Here is a 14,198-nt window from a genome sequence, read left to right as displayed (position 1 = left end):
TGCAGCTGTCATCCGGTACACTTTTCTTGAAGACTTCATTCCAGCTAAAACAGAGACGGCTCCAGAGGACAAAAGAGATGACTTTATTCAGAACTGGTACAAACTTCACAAGTCATTTATCTTCAGAAACCTCAATTGAAGTGAATCAGACAATATTTCTAGCTGAAGTGCTGAAACAAAAAAAAAAAAAATCTCAACTGAATCTCACCTTGGGGATAAATAAAGTTTCTTGAATCTTGAATCACACCTGTGTTGGGAGTCATGTTGTCTTTGTGAATTAATCCATTCAGCAGTGCTTAATTTGACCCGCATCCTGAAAAAAAAATGAACTGCTGATCCCACAATTTTTTTCACTTTTTATGCTTGAGAGGAGGTGTAGAGGTTGTGTGAATGCTAGAGTCTATCAATGCAACCGTTAAGCAGAGTACAGCACAGGGCAGACAGACATTTGCGTACACGTAGTGGATTTAGAGTCAGTAATTAACCTGCCATGCATGTTTTTGGATTATGAAAGGAAACAAAGATTGTTCAAGACCAATGAGAACTTGCAAACATCACCCAGAAAGGCTGGATGTGTGATCCAGCTCAAGCAATTGCACCTCCTGGAAACTTATCCAACCTGCTCAAGTGATCCTTTGTCCAAATATAATCCAGTCATATTAATTTTGATGTTTCAGTAGCCGTTATACACACAAAGATATACCAGTTGATGAAAATAATCAAGAAACTCGGTTTCTCTACCTTCTGGTCACAGCACTGGAGCCGAGCCCAGATCACAGGGCAAACACAAAGAGAGACACAGACAATTGTGAGATATTTAGAGCCGCTAATTAACTTCAAACAAGCATTTTGGACTGTGAGAGGAAACCAAAGCACCTGGAGAAAATCCACAAATATGCACAGATTCCCAAAACCAACTTGGACTCAAACCAGGGACTCTCTTGCTCCGAGGAGTGTGTGTAATGACTACACCACTGTGCAGACCTTATGAATTTTGCTGGAAGTTACCCAAGTATTATGTGAAGGAATTTTAACATGTTGCTAACCAGTGGCATGCACAATAATGAAAGCTGTCAATAGTTTGCAAAATGTAGGGATAGTGTAGGTCTATGCTTCACTTACTAAAGCGGTCCAAGAAATCATTCTTGGGACAACTTGTAGTACTTACTGACCACAGACTGGGAACGCTAAATGACAGCTGAAGCCCTGGAGACGTTCAGCCTCAGTCATCTCACCATCACACAAGATCTTCCCATTTTTCTGATTTCATCTCATTAATGAGGCCTGACATAACCCACCAACCAACAAGTGCCACGATATAGAGATCAACTTCACCTATCAGTGGTTAAAAAGTTATAGCTGATCAGTGTAAAACTTAAGAGACACTTTGGAATCAGATTTGTAAGAGACTGAATTTCAAAAAATAGCACATTATATCTCACACAAAATGAAATGAAATAAATAAATGAAGCTTCAATTTTGATTTTTCTTTAGTTCTGCCAAGACGCACATGCATGTAGACAAATGTATTCCTGTGCAGGGATCCAAACAAAAATGCAGAACTCAGGATCCTGCAGAGCACGCTCGTCAATATTTTATGGGAAGCTGGTCAATATTCATGAGAGGGGTTTATTTGAACATACTAGTTACCGGTCAATAAGTTTACCAAGTGCAGCATCCAAGGTCTCTGCAAACAGCCTCTCCCCAGCAGAGAATACTGATAGATACAGTACCTCCTGTGCTCGTTTGATCAATACATGGAGTACACTAAATCTGCTCAGAATGTAAAGAGCAGCAATATAATGACAAACCACAAGTGGCAGTCTAATGAGTGCTGCAATGTACATTTCTATTAATACAGTGTGCATGTCGTTACTTGCTCATTGTAAGCCAAGCTGGTAGTTGGATACAAGTTATAAGCTGCCTATTAGAAATCCATCTGTGCTGCCGGCAGACTGGATTGTCGAGTGTGTAAGTGTGTGTGTGTGTGTGTGTGTGCATAGACGCACACGTGTGCATCAATGTAAATGCAAATGTGTGTACACATATGTGTGTTTGGAGTCATTACTCACGGTGCAATATGCCATAAATACTCTCAACACAGCGCGCTGCCATTGCAACGTGAACACTTGCTCAACACTCATGCATTATGCATGTTTGCATCTGCGCCTTACATCTACTGTGTGGAGTGTCTTGTTCTGAGGGGCAATATGGTCGGCCTAATGTGTGTGATCAGCTTGCACCATTTCCTGAGTGCATTCTTGAGTGGAATTTACAAGACGTAAGCTCTAAATCTCAGCCGGAGTGTCATGCTTTACAATGCTGTTTTAACAGTGATATTGAGTAGGCTATCTGGGGAGGGGAAAAAAAAGCTGGATAATTTTCCATCTAATTGATAGAATCTGACGCCTTGATCGTGGGAACTTTTGAAGTGGAGGATAATAATTATAGCATGTTTACAGCAGCATTAGCTGTTGTTTTTATTTATTTATTTTTCTAAAATACCAGTCATCCTGTTTTAAATGCGCTGGCATATCAGATGAGGAATGTGTATCTTCTCATGCAGGCCTTTTTTTTTTCCCTCTTGCTACAAGCTGCACATAAACTAACTGAATGCCGACTCTAAGTGATACAATTCAGGGTCAAATGCACTTTAATATAGTCCTGCTTGTGAAAGAGAATGTTTTGGCTGAGGGTATTTGGTTTGCAAATCAGATCTGCCCTTACATGTTTGAATGCTTTCATGATACCACTTACAAAGCTCGGGATGGGTGCAGCTGGCTGAGTTCACTTCATTATCATCACCACGGCTCCGAGCGGACCGCTGCCACCCAATACGAGAGCTGCTCAGTCACGTCGACTGCGGCAAGTTTCCTCCCCACAACAGGTGGAGCACACAACAGCAGCACATTGGCTCCAACAGATGACAGATGATAAGACTTTGCTGTAATCTCTCTGTGTTCATATTGATTAGAGATAAACATCTGCCAGGTACTATCAGCCACAGAGGCTGTCTGTTGATGTGGCTTCCAGGACATATTGGACCTTTTTATTGCCCACGTCCAGGGCACACACACCACTCACTCTGGCCTTTTCTCTCTGATTCATGTCAGTGTGTGACCGGATGAGTCACAGTTGGCCGCGGTAAAGCATGAATAAGCGAGGTGGGAGTTAACTTCTGTGCAATGTTGTGGCCTTTTAACCTGAGCAACAACTGAAACACACTCCCCTCACTCCTTTTATGCAAAACCCTTCAAAGGAAAGTCTGACGGTATGGGACAAAATTTTGTTTTTTTTTGGCCCATTTACGCATTTCAAGTGAAAATGCATCAGTTGTGCTTTTGTTTCAAAAAAGTTTTGCATTCATATGGCAACAAATTGTTTTCACATGTTTGAAAACAACATCTGTTCACACAAATAGACACTGAAAGAGATGTAGTTAGTATATAAGTTAGCTATAAGAAATTGCTGTTTATTTTTATTTTATTTAAAACATTTGTGTCCTGTCCAGCATCAAAGCAAGCAGAATGAAGATCTGGCTGCTGAATTTTGCCAAAACAAGTTTGCTCTTCCAAACTGAGCTCATAAAAACAAGGCTCCTCTTGATGATCTGATTTCTAACTTTATTTCATTTAGTTTGAAGACCTGATTGGGGGGAGGGAAGGAAAAGTAGAGTAAAAAGAAGAAAGAAAGTGCGAAGATTCAGCAAAGATCCTTTAATCAAAACCGACAAACCAGACAACAGGCGCTACTACACCTGCACAGAGACTACAGAGGATATCCTCGGGTATATACCAGATAGGCAAGCTGAGGAAACATGTTGGACTTGAAACCAGAGCAAAAAGCCGAACACAGGTAATCGTTCGTATAAAAGTCCAGAAGACAACAGAATGACTGCGTCCGTATGCAGAGTATGAAGAGTGCAGAGTGTTTAAAGATGAGCGTGATCATGAAATGTGACTTTGATCATGCAAGTATGACCACGCCTCTGTGTAGGAAAGAAGCAAGGCCAGAGAGGCCCCCACAAGACCACCACACCACGGTCCGGTCCAGAAGGGGGGCAGAGGAAGGATCCAGCCGGACCCTCAGCAGCCAGGGGGCCTTCATTTTTGTAATGGCACATCACATGCATGCAGACAGCAACATGAACGTCAACAATGGCGACATTCATGTGGACAGTTGATGGGTTGCTTCGAGAACCGTGGTCAGGCGAACCACTGAAACGCACACCGGCAGCTTTGCATTTTCACTTGAAACTTGTGACGTAAACTGACCATTAAGCTGTATGTTTCAGTCAAATTTCTGCTAACAATGAAAGGCCAGTCTCTACACTAAAGTTAATTTCTGACACAATCTAAGCAGTTCATGTAGAGAAGCAGCTGGTTGATTCAAGCCAGCTTACTCCTTTAGCCTCTGTTAGATCAAGAAAATGCTGATCTGACATTTTTTTACATGTGAAAAGAACCAGACAAGTCCATTTAGGCATTATTTAAGGCTCCTTTCAGAATTGACAGAGAGAGGTTTGTTTCAGGCTTTGTGGATCTGATGAAAAGGGAGGAAAGAAGCTGCTCTCAGTGAATCTGTGAAATGCCGTTTCCATGTTTTTCTAGCCGTCCGTCACAGCGGGGAAGCACGCGTACTGGACGTGTCCTACCCGTGTTCATCAAGGTGATCTCCTGCTGAGCCGGACGGGTCGTTCTGCACCGAGCTCATTATTAACCCCCTCGCAGGACGGACGAAGCCCTGAAGATCCCAGTTTAAAATCTCACTCTTTCAGACAGCGTGACGCACCGTGCTCCAGCTAAATCAACGCAGTCATCAAGGAACAAGAACACAGGCTTTGAAAAAGAATTCAAGTACTTTGAAAAAAAAACACACACACACAAGGAGAATGCAAACTCATCACAGAATATCCAAGCTCAGACTCGAACCAGGATACTGTCAGTGTGAGGTGAGAGTCTTAACTCCACCATACAGGCCCACAGTTTAACCGGCAGCACAAAACACGGAGCTTTAGACATACTGCAGGTTGTTTTTCCTGACTGACGATCGGCAGCAGTGACAACATGAAAGCTCACAGGCTAGAGCCAATATTAGCTAAACCATATCTACATTTTACTTTCCAGAAACTTCAGAAACCTCCGAGAAGCAGAGTGAGCGATAAATAATGCAGGGGAAATGTTCCCCAAACTCTATAGAGCCTATTTTTAGGACAAATTGACTTTTTCATGTCAATCTTGCATGTAATCATTTTTAAAGTGGCCATGAAACCAAAAAAAAAAACAAAAAAAAACAAGACTAACTGTACAGTAAAGTCAGTTTACAGACAGCTGACATATGTTACAATGTAAAATCTGTTGCAACAAATGACAGGTGACAATCAGTCAGGTCTGATAAGAACCACAGAGAAAGGTATTTAGTATCTATATTGTCTTTTTTTTATTATTCATTGTGTGACATACAGTGAGAAGAGAGGGAACTTTACATGTGTAGTAGACGTGCAATGTTCCCACAGAGTGCCATGAAAAGAAGCTGACAAAGCATTTTTACCTCTTGGGAAATTCCCATAAGTATCCCAGTTAAAACGCACCGCTGGCTGAGCTGGAAAAAAAGGAAGAAGAGTCAACAAGAGCAGCGTTTCTCTGGACTGTCATCGACTTTTAACTAGATTATAATCCCTTCAGTCCCTTCGGGTTTGTTAGAAAATGCATTCACTGTCGGGTGAACGTCCCGTTTCTGAACTACAGGAAAATCAAGATACATGGTTGGCAATCATAAATGTACAAGAAGGGCAAACGTAGAGAAACATAATTGAATGTATGAATAAATGAAAGCCTAATAAAAATTGAATTTACACAAAGAGACATTAAATAACTACAGCCGTTAAAATAAATAATTCATCGATACGAGTGCATTTCTTGTCCTTTTGCGGTTCTGTTTTTCCATGATTTTATTAACTGATTGCCTTTATTACACTTAAAATGGCCCAAATTATTGTGTCAGTGGACATTATTATTGCTTGCTGCAGGTCTGCACAGCGCCAGCATGTCACCCGGGGCTTTTCCAACCATCATTGCTGGTTTTCATTTCTCACACACAGAGTCTCTCACTGTGTCTAATAGCCTCAGCCTGGAGAAACAGGTACCGACACACCGAGAGTCGACTGACGCTTGATAAGATCAGATGTGTCCGGATAGTGACTGAGAATGACTTCTCGGGCTTCTCCGGAGGTGTTCTTCTATTTTTGGTTGTATCAGGACTACAAAAATGTTTAGAGGGTTTGCCAGTGGCACAAGTAAACCAAACCCACCTGTTCCAGCTGTGGAACCAGCAGAAGTCACCCGGGTTTTGATTTGATTCTACTTGAATTGATTTATTTGTACATGCGTACATGTGCACGCAAAATACAAATTCATTTAAATAGAGTTATTTTAAAGGGGGCTATATTGACCAATTTTTTGTGTAAAGACTATTTTGCATGCAAATCTAGCTCATGTATATTTTTGACAACAAACAAATGCTGATAAACAACCTCTAACAGAAGTTTAGCAAAAACATTTTGTTTCATTTTTAAGTTATTTGTGGTTTATGTCGAGCAGAAAAACACAATTTGACCATTACAAAACCAAATACAACGAAAGTTTTCTTAAGAAACTCATGTATTTTTCCCTTTACCACACACACACAAAGAAGTATTTTACATATTTTTAATTATTGTTTGGTGGACAAATCCTCAAAACAATTCACTGGGTTTATTTTTGCGATTGGACCGAAGTTGAAAATTATATAATTTCACACACTGCATGTTTTCAAGTCTATCACTGTTTCACTGTGCGTAATAATTGTTCTGTACAATAATAATCTGATACATGTGTGTTATCACCACTAACATCATGCAATAATGTGAAATATTGTCACATTTGCTTTGTTTTGTTTGTATTCTTATTACTACCCTTGCTGCTTCAACAATGCAAAATTTCCTCATTGTGAGACAAAAATAAATGTTTTCTTAAATATTTGACTATTTGGAGGCCTTTAACCTCCTGATCTCTGACCTCTACAGAATTTTTGTATCTGTAGCACACATGCTCACCTTATTAGCAGCATAAGACACAAAAATAGAAAAAAGATTTATGAAGAATTTCTAATTGAAAGATATTAAAATTTACTCAAATAAAATCTATAAATGTTAACTTTAAAAAGAAAGTGATGCAAGCTACTAAAACACCAGAGTTACAGTTTCTGAGAATCTCATGAAAATTGTAACTAGACCAATAATAACTGACATTTTAGTGAAAACATGCAAAGCAAGTTCAAGTTGGTGGGCCAAGAAATCAAAGCAAAATCTTCTGTTATGTCCTTAATTTTTTTTTTTGTACAGTTGAGATTTCTTTTACGACCAGGCTCTTTTTTTGTTTTTCATCTGTAACCCAAAATACTGCAGTTTGGATCTTTCTGTGTGGAGTTTGCATGTTCTCTGTGTGGGTTTTTTTCTAATTACAGCCTCTTTCCACAGTCTGAAAACATGTGTTTGAGGTGAATTGTTGTCTCTAAATTGCCTGGAGCCGAGGAGGTGACTGCTGTGACCTTGTGAAGTGGAAATAAACATGTGAGTGGAAGCAGTACACCCGTTACACATCAGCACTGCTGAAAACACTACTTTGTCTCAGTGAAAACTCACAACTGGCGACTTGGAGTTGGTGGATCTGGTGGACGTGCCACATTCCATATCCGTGTATTTGACATGTATGTGCTGAAGCAGGTCTTCAACCTGCAGCTCTGCAGTCACATGTGGCTCTTCATCTCCTCCGTAGTGGCTCCACCACACTTTCAGAAGATGGAATAAGCTACATTTTGTCTTTATTTGCATTCCACACTGATTTTCAAAAATGGTCTAACCTCCAGGCTAAAATCAGCTTAAGGTGAAACAGCTAAGCGACAGGACAGATGGTAATTTAAAATAAATAAAGCTAAATTTTCCTTGAAAAATGATACAAGACAAGAGTCAAACTAATATAGTTAAAATAAGTTTTAGTTTTTTTTTCCTAATGATAAACAAAGTGGCTATCAATAAAGAGGCTTAAATAGCAAAAATGGCCAAAACTGAGGAAAACAAATCTTCAAAAATGACCATAAAAGCCAAAAATGTAGAAAAATACATCTCAACTGTGCCGATGACACTTCAGGAACGCAGCTCTTTTTTCATTCATTTCTGATGAAAATGGCTCTTTTGGTCATAAAGACTGTCGACCTCTGATCTACGGAATGTGAACCTGTGTATCTCACAGGATAGTGATTACACTGACCTGACATTACAAACATCACTGAGCTCGTTCATTGATTTATTTATTCACCGGCAGTAAGAGAGCAATTGGCCATCATCATGCAATCAAAGTCATTGTTGCTGAACCGATCATATCCGAATGGACTTAAGAACGTCAATCCACAACAAGCGACCAACAGTGTATCTTGTTTAAGTGAGTTTTAAACTGATGAAATATGTTAGAACAGTCCTGGCAGTGTAACTTGGCAGCTGACTACGAGCTCAAGTAAGCAAGAGAAAACTCTTGTTTGCGAACTAAACCGTGTTGCAGCTGGATTTCACTGGATTCTCTTTTCATGTCATGCAGCCTCACAGAGCTGAAGAACCTGCTGTTTTCTACATTGGTGGACAGAGCGACTCAATTAGCACTAAGAAATTAAAATTCATAGTTAAGCTTTTTGATTTTTTTTTTTTTTTTTTTAAACAAACAGAATATGTCTGTCCAAGTTTCCTGCAGGGAGTAAATTAATCACCGTGCATCATCCTGTATTTACTGGTTAAATAATGTCAAACTGTCGATGTGGACAGCTGCAGGATAATCCCAGGATTGGCCCTAAATCTGTGTGGAGAGCTCCATCTCGCCGCTGAAGACCTTCAAATGCCACAGTGGCGTGCGGCGGAGGCGCCCCTGTGCTGCGTGAACAGGTAAACGAGCGCACGCTGAGCGGCTCCCTGAAAATAGAGCCGCTGATGAGCGCACCAGTTCGACTGCGAATGCTATAATTAGACCGGACTATTAATGAGAGTTATCTGTGTAACTGTGCGTAGTCTCAGCAGTCAGGTAAGAAAGGAGGAGAACCTGTGTCCGTTTGTGGACGCTTCGTTCACATTTCAGGTTATTTCCTGAATATTTAGCACTCGTGTTTGATTAGCGCCACATTACCTGAACTGTCAGCTCAGCTTTTTTCTCAGCAGACGGCTTCTCCTCCCTTTGTTTCTTATTCCTGTCAAACATGCTCTCCTTCCCTACTTCTCTCTCTTTGTGTGTCTGTCTCCCCCCTCCCCTTCACTCCCCCACCACACTGCTCACAGGATACCAATTGAATGTCAGTTCAGTGTGTTTAGAAGGATTTCTGCTGAAGGAAATACATATTTAATGTCAAATCCGCACTTGTGTCTCTTTCAACCTCGGCCGCCGTTCAGCCGGCTCTCCTCACTTCTCTGGGGAGGATGCCCCCTTCCACTTCATCTCGCCATCGCTCCACACTGAGACAAAGAGAAGGGTGGGGAGCGAGATAAAAAAAACACACACACACACACACACACACACACACACACACACTAAAACTCATGCACTTGCCTGTTTTACAACTAAGGTTTTATCAACAGCATATGAAGCATACGTCCGGACTAAATTAGATTTGCAGCGGGCCTTTATTTATTTATTTGCCTTTCAACAACTGATTAGTCTCCCATGGCCCCGGAGTTTCATGCTAGACTTAGCATTTCAATTCAGCACACATCTAGCTTTATCCTGGAGCCAAATAAGTGTCTGTCTCCAGTGGGAGTTTCAGCCTACAAGAGCGCAACCACTTCTGTGAGTGGTGGAGGGGTGCGTGAGGCAGGAAAAAAGGCGGCGAGGCGGAGGGAGGGGGGGGGGGGGGGGGGGGGGGGGGGGGAGAGAGGAAAGATGAGAAACGACAATGAGAGACCGCCGTGAGGGGAGCGAGATCTTCTGGTGCGGACGGCCATGCAATTACGGCGGACAGGCCGGACAACACGTAGCACCCTTTTCCCTTCAGTGGGAGATACACACAGCTGGAGCGCCGAGCGAGGCTCCTCTCGTCTTCCTCCGCAGCACAGGCCCCGGAGCGGCGGCGGCGGCGGCACGCCGAGCGCGGGGGGCCAGGGGGAGCTGGGGGAGGCGGCAGGGGGGGCTATTTGTGAGAGGAAAACACCTTACCAGTACATCTTAATGACAGGTGACAAATGAGCCTCAAGTTCGGCTGGGTTATTCCCCGTTCATAAATCAAGACAAACTGCAGACAGGGGTGTATGTAAGAAGATTGGTTTACTCACTGCTCCAGAACAAACCTAAATGACACCAATGAAGCAAGCAATCCGAATCACGGATGTAGGCAGGGGGATGTAAAATCCTGCATGTAAGCACTTTGTCACGCCAACAGTAGCTCACCTTTTATAACCGACCAGGCAGACTCCAGTCCCGCAAACTACAGAACCCACTTAAGCGCTCGTAATCATCGCAGCAAATGGATTGAAGCCGGCGCAACATTCAGGCATCTATTCAAACTTCAAAGTGTGAACATGGGAACTTGTGGTTGGATGTATTCTCAAGGTACCCAGGAGTAATCCCCTCTGAGTCACACAGGAATTCACCCCTTTTATCTTCCTGTTTGTCACTGTACAAGCATCCAGGGTTGTGGTTACGAACATCTGGAGCACGCAGCTCTTTAATACGCTGAGACTAAACAACGTAAAGGAGGAGGGAGCAGGGTTAAAAAAAAAAAAAGTCCCTCTTGTGATTTAAGGGCTTTTCGTTTGGCCATCTATCCTCCCAGAGTCCCATTTTTACTCCTCTCTTGTCCTCTTACTCCAGGCTGTGCAGGATGAGACGGATGCTTTTTGCCGGACTTTTCATTTGCCAGTGAGCTTGGCACAGGAATAATTACCTGTCTCTATGATCAATTACCTGATTACTCACCAGAGACGCACAAGATGTCTGAGGAACGGAGCGCGGGCCTCTGCCGCGGTGCAAGAGCGAGGCTGCTGCACTGAGCGAAGGAAGACACACGAAAACAGGCACACAGAGACAAAAACGTGGATATTAAGCATGCATCCGCAATCCATATGCACCCCCCCCCACCCCCACCTCTCCTTTGTAAGAGCATCTCACGCACACACACACACACACACACACACACACACACAATCCCAGGATCACACGTTGTCTTTATGTTCTCCCGGCAGCTCAGAAGCTGACAGAGTCAAGGACACACTGACTGGTAGGCCATTGAAAACACAAGAAAGTCATTAAGAGCGATTGTGACACGCATCGCGGCCAGAAAGCGTCCCTGTGTGGGGCAAAATAATCCCACTAAACTGCCTTGTTATGATGAGGAATGTTTACCCGGGGGCAATACTGAAGGAGCTGTAAAAGGGGAAGCGCCGGACGCTGTTATGCGATATTCAGATATCGTCCCCACTGGTCTGAATAAACACTTGAGTCAGATTATCATCGTGTTGCGCGAGGCCCCGGCGGTACCACTCATGATGTACGGCTTGACCTCTAAATAACACTCAGGCACCAGCTCGGCAGCCTCCTGAGCGGCAGGAAGATGGGGCAGACGCACACAGATGGAATCACCGTGACGTCCCCTCCATCCACCGCCATGTCACATCTAATCCCACACACGGCGTGCAGCAGCGGCTCGCCCGACGCTCGGCTGCGACGCAACGTGCGAAAAGCTCAGCCCGACACAGCTAAAGGAGAGCGTTTGTTCATGCGCCGTGAATATATTTGTCCTCCGTGCAGCATGTGGCACAATCTGCTTCTCTTAATCAACGCTAAATCCGACAGTTTGTTGCGCGGTGTGTCATAAAGCAGGGCCAGAACCTCGCGGCACATGCGGATCACGCACCTGTGCACCAGCGCATGTGGCACCGGCTCCGAGTGAAAAATGAGACAAATCCCACTTTGTTTTGAGATTGACATTTGAGTTTCAGATTTTCTGTTGCAGCTTATCCGCCTCCCTGGAAACATTACACTAACAAAACTGTTTTTCAATTTCAGAGGAGTTGCAATCTAATTTATATCTCCAAACTGAATAATAACGGCTGTTGATTGTTTTTTTTTTTATATGCCCAAAACTGAAATGTAGTGACCTGCTTCCTCTATTGCAACTGGACGCTTGTGTCAGGATGAGACGTTGTTAAATGGGTGATTCCAGTTAAGAAGTTAAAGTTTGGTTTCATGAAGAGAAGCAGGATACATTCACCTTTCTAAAACGAGCATATAACTTAAAGTCATTCCTCACTAACATATCAGCCGAGACCAATGCAGCCGGGTGCTCTGACAGATACAGGAGGAAACCTGGAGTTCACTGAAAATATAAGCAACAGGATGAAGGAACAGCAGCAGATAAACAACACAGGAGAGAATAAAAACCTAAACCACACAACATATCAGCACACAATCAGTGGGATCCAATCGGGACAACAGATAAATGATTTAAACATTTTAAGTGACTTTAAAGAAAGTTGATCTAGGTATGACAAAGTGACAGCAGTATCTCTTTTGAGTTTTTGAACGGCTGAAGATAAGAGGAAAAAGTTGTGAAATGTGTTGTAAAGTTTTTGTTTTTTATTTATGAATTTATACATCAATATGAAATCTAAAGTAAATTGTGTTTGACACCCCTGATGTAGACTGAATGCAGCAGTATAGCTGATGGTATACGTTATCCAACACCAATCAACGCCAGCACAAGCATTTAGATCTGCCTTCATTCTGTCATCCTCAAACAGCAACATGCGTCCTGCAACTTAAAGGAAACAGGCCATTTTAAACGTATTTGACGTGAATTCTGTTTCTGAAGGCTTGGCGACAGTGGAAGATACAGCATCTGATGGATCACAGCGGAGAAGAAGTCCGAGCAAAGCCACGCTCGCAGTATGAACACCAGAGGCACTGAACTCTGGCGATGATTAAAGCCATCGATTAAACATCCATAAATGTTTTTGGAAGGCAATAAACTCCTGCAGAACTTTTCATAAGTGTGGAATTTATTCCCTCCACCTTGCTGTTGGTGCGTTGCAGATGACAGCGATCTCTCCCAAGACTGTTCAGGCCTTTAATAAAATGTGCAGTGCAGCCTTATCTGACATACTGGTATCTGGGACAAACAAGTTTCTGTGAAAAATAGGAAGTGACTGACCTTGACCTCAAAAAATGTTGATTTTTGAATCCACACGAGTCTCTTGGTGCCACATCTGAACTCAAGTCACCAAGTTCCGTTTGGTTGAGGAAGGAATCGAACTACAAGGCAGGAAATAAACCAAACAGTGTAGATGCAGTGTGTCCAGGCTTCTACGACGCATGAAATCTTTTAAAGACATGTTTTCAACAAGAACTAATCAATTCATCACTGAGTGAGGCCAAACATGCAAGAAATCAACTGTGTTCTGCTCAGAGATACAAAGAAATGGTTTTTCACGTTAAAAATGGCACTTTGTCATTAAGAGTCAATCTGGGCTTAGAACTGATGCGTGTCCACAACAAATCACAGCACTCAGAAATCCAGCAACTTTGTTCTTTCAATTTGTTTGCATCTGACGATTTGATTCAACAGCTTCTCCAAAATCAGAAAATGCATCGGGTAAATGCAATCAAAAGGATTAAAAAGCAAGAAAAAAACACAGCAAACACTGTCCATTCTTCAGCCATCTATGTCCCCAATAAACATGTTCTCTAACGACATATTTACTCTTAAAAGGATAAATTGATGACCATAAAGAGAAAAAAATACATGCAAAAACATAATTATCTCAATAAAATGCATCATAATTTAGATTTCAGTAATGAATATATAAAATGACTAGTATACCATGTTAATTAGAATAGATTACCTACCTCTCTGCTATGAAGTTCATTTTGAGAAATGTAAATAAATTTCTTTTTGACTATGAGGAAATTCTATCCAGATGACTGCAGTGGCGGTAGTTTGTATACAGAGAGATGCGTCTTCTCCCTGTTAGTAAATATGCTCAGGAAAATAAATGTGGAGGAAAATTTTTACAAGATGTCTCTCAAGCTCACTTCTTTTATTTCTTCAATACAGCAGCGTTCAATGAAAAAAGTCAAGCTAAGCGTCTTTATTGACTCAAGTGATGAGAAAGACAGTGACATGTGTTCTTC

The sequence above is a fragment of the Salarias fasciatus genome, chromosome 10 (genome assembly GCF_902148845.1).
Source record: "Salarias fasciatus chromosome 10, fSalaFa1.1, whole genome shotgun sequence".
Lineage (NCBI taxonomy): Eukaryota > Metazoa > Chordata > Actinopteri > Blenniiformes > Blenniidae > Salarias > Salarias fasciatus.
Note: the sequence above shows the minus strand (reverse complement) of the source record.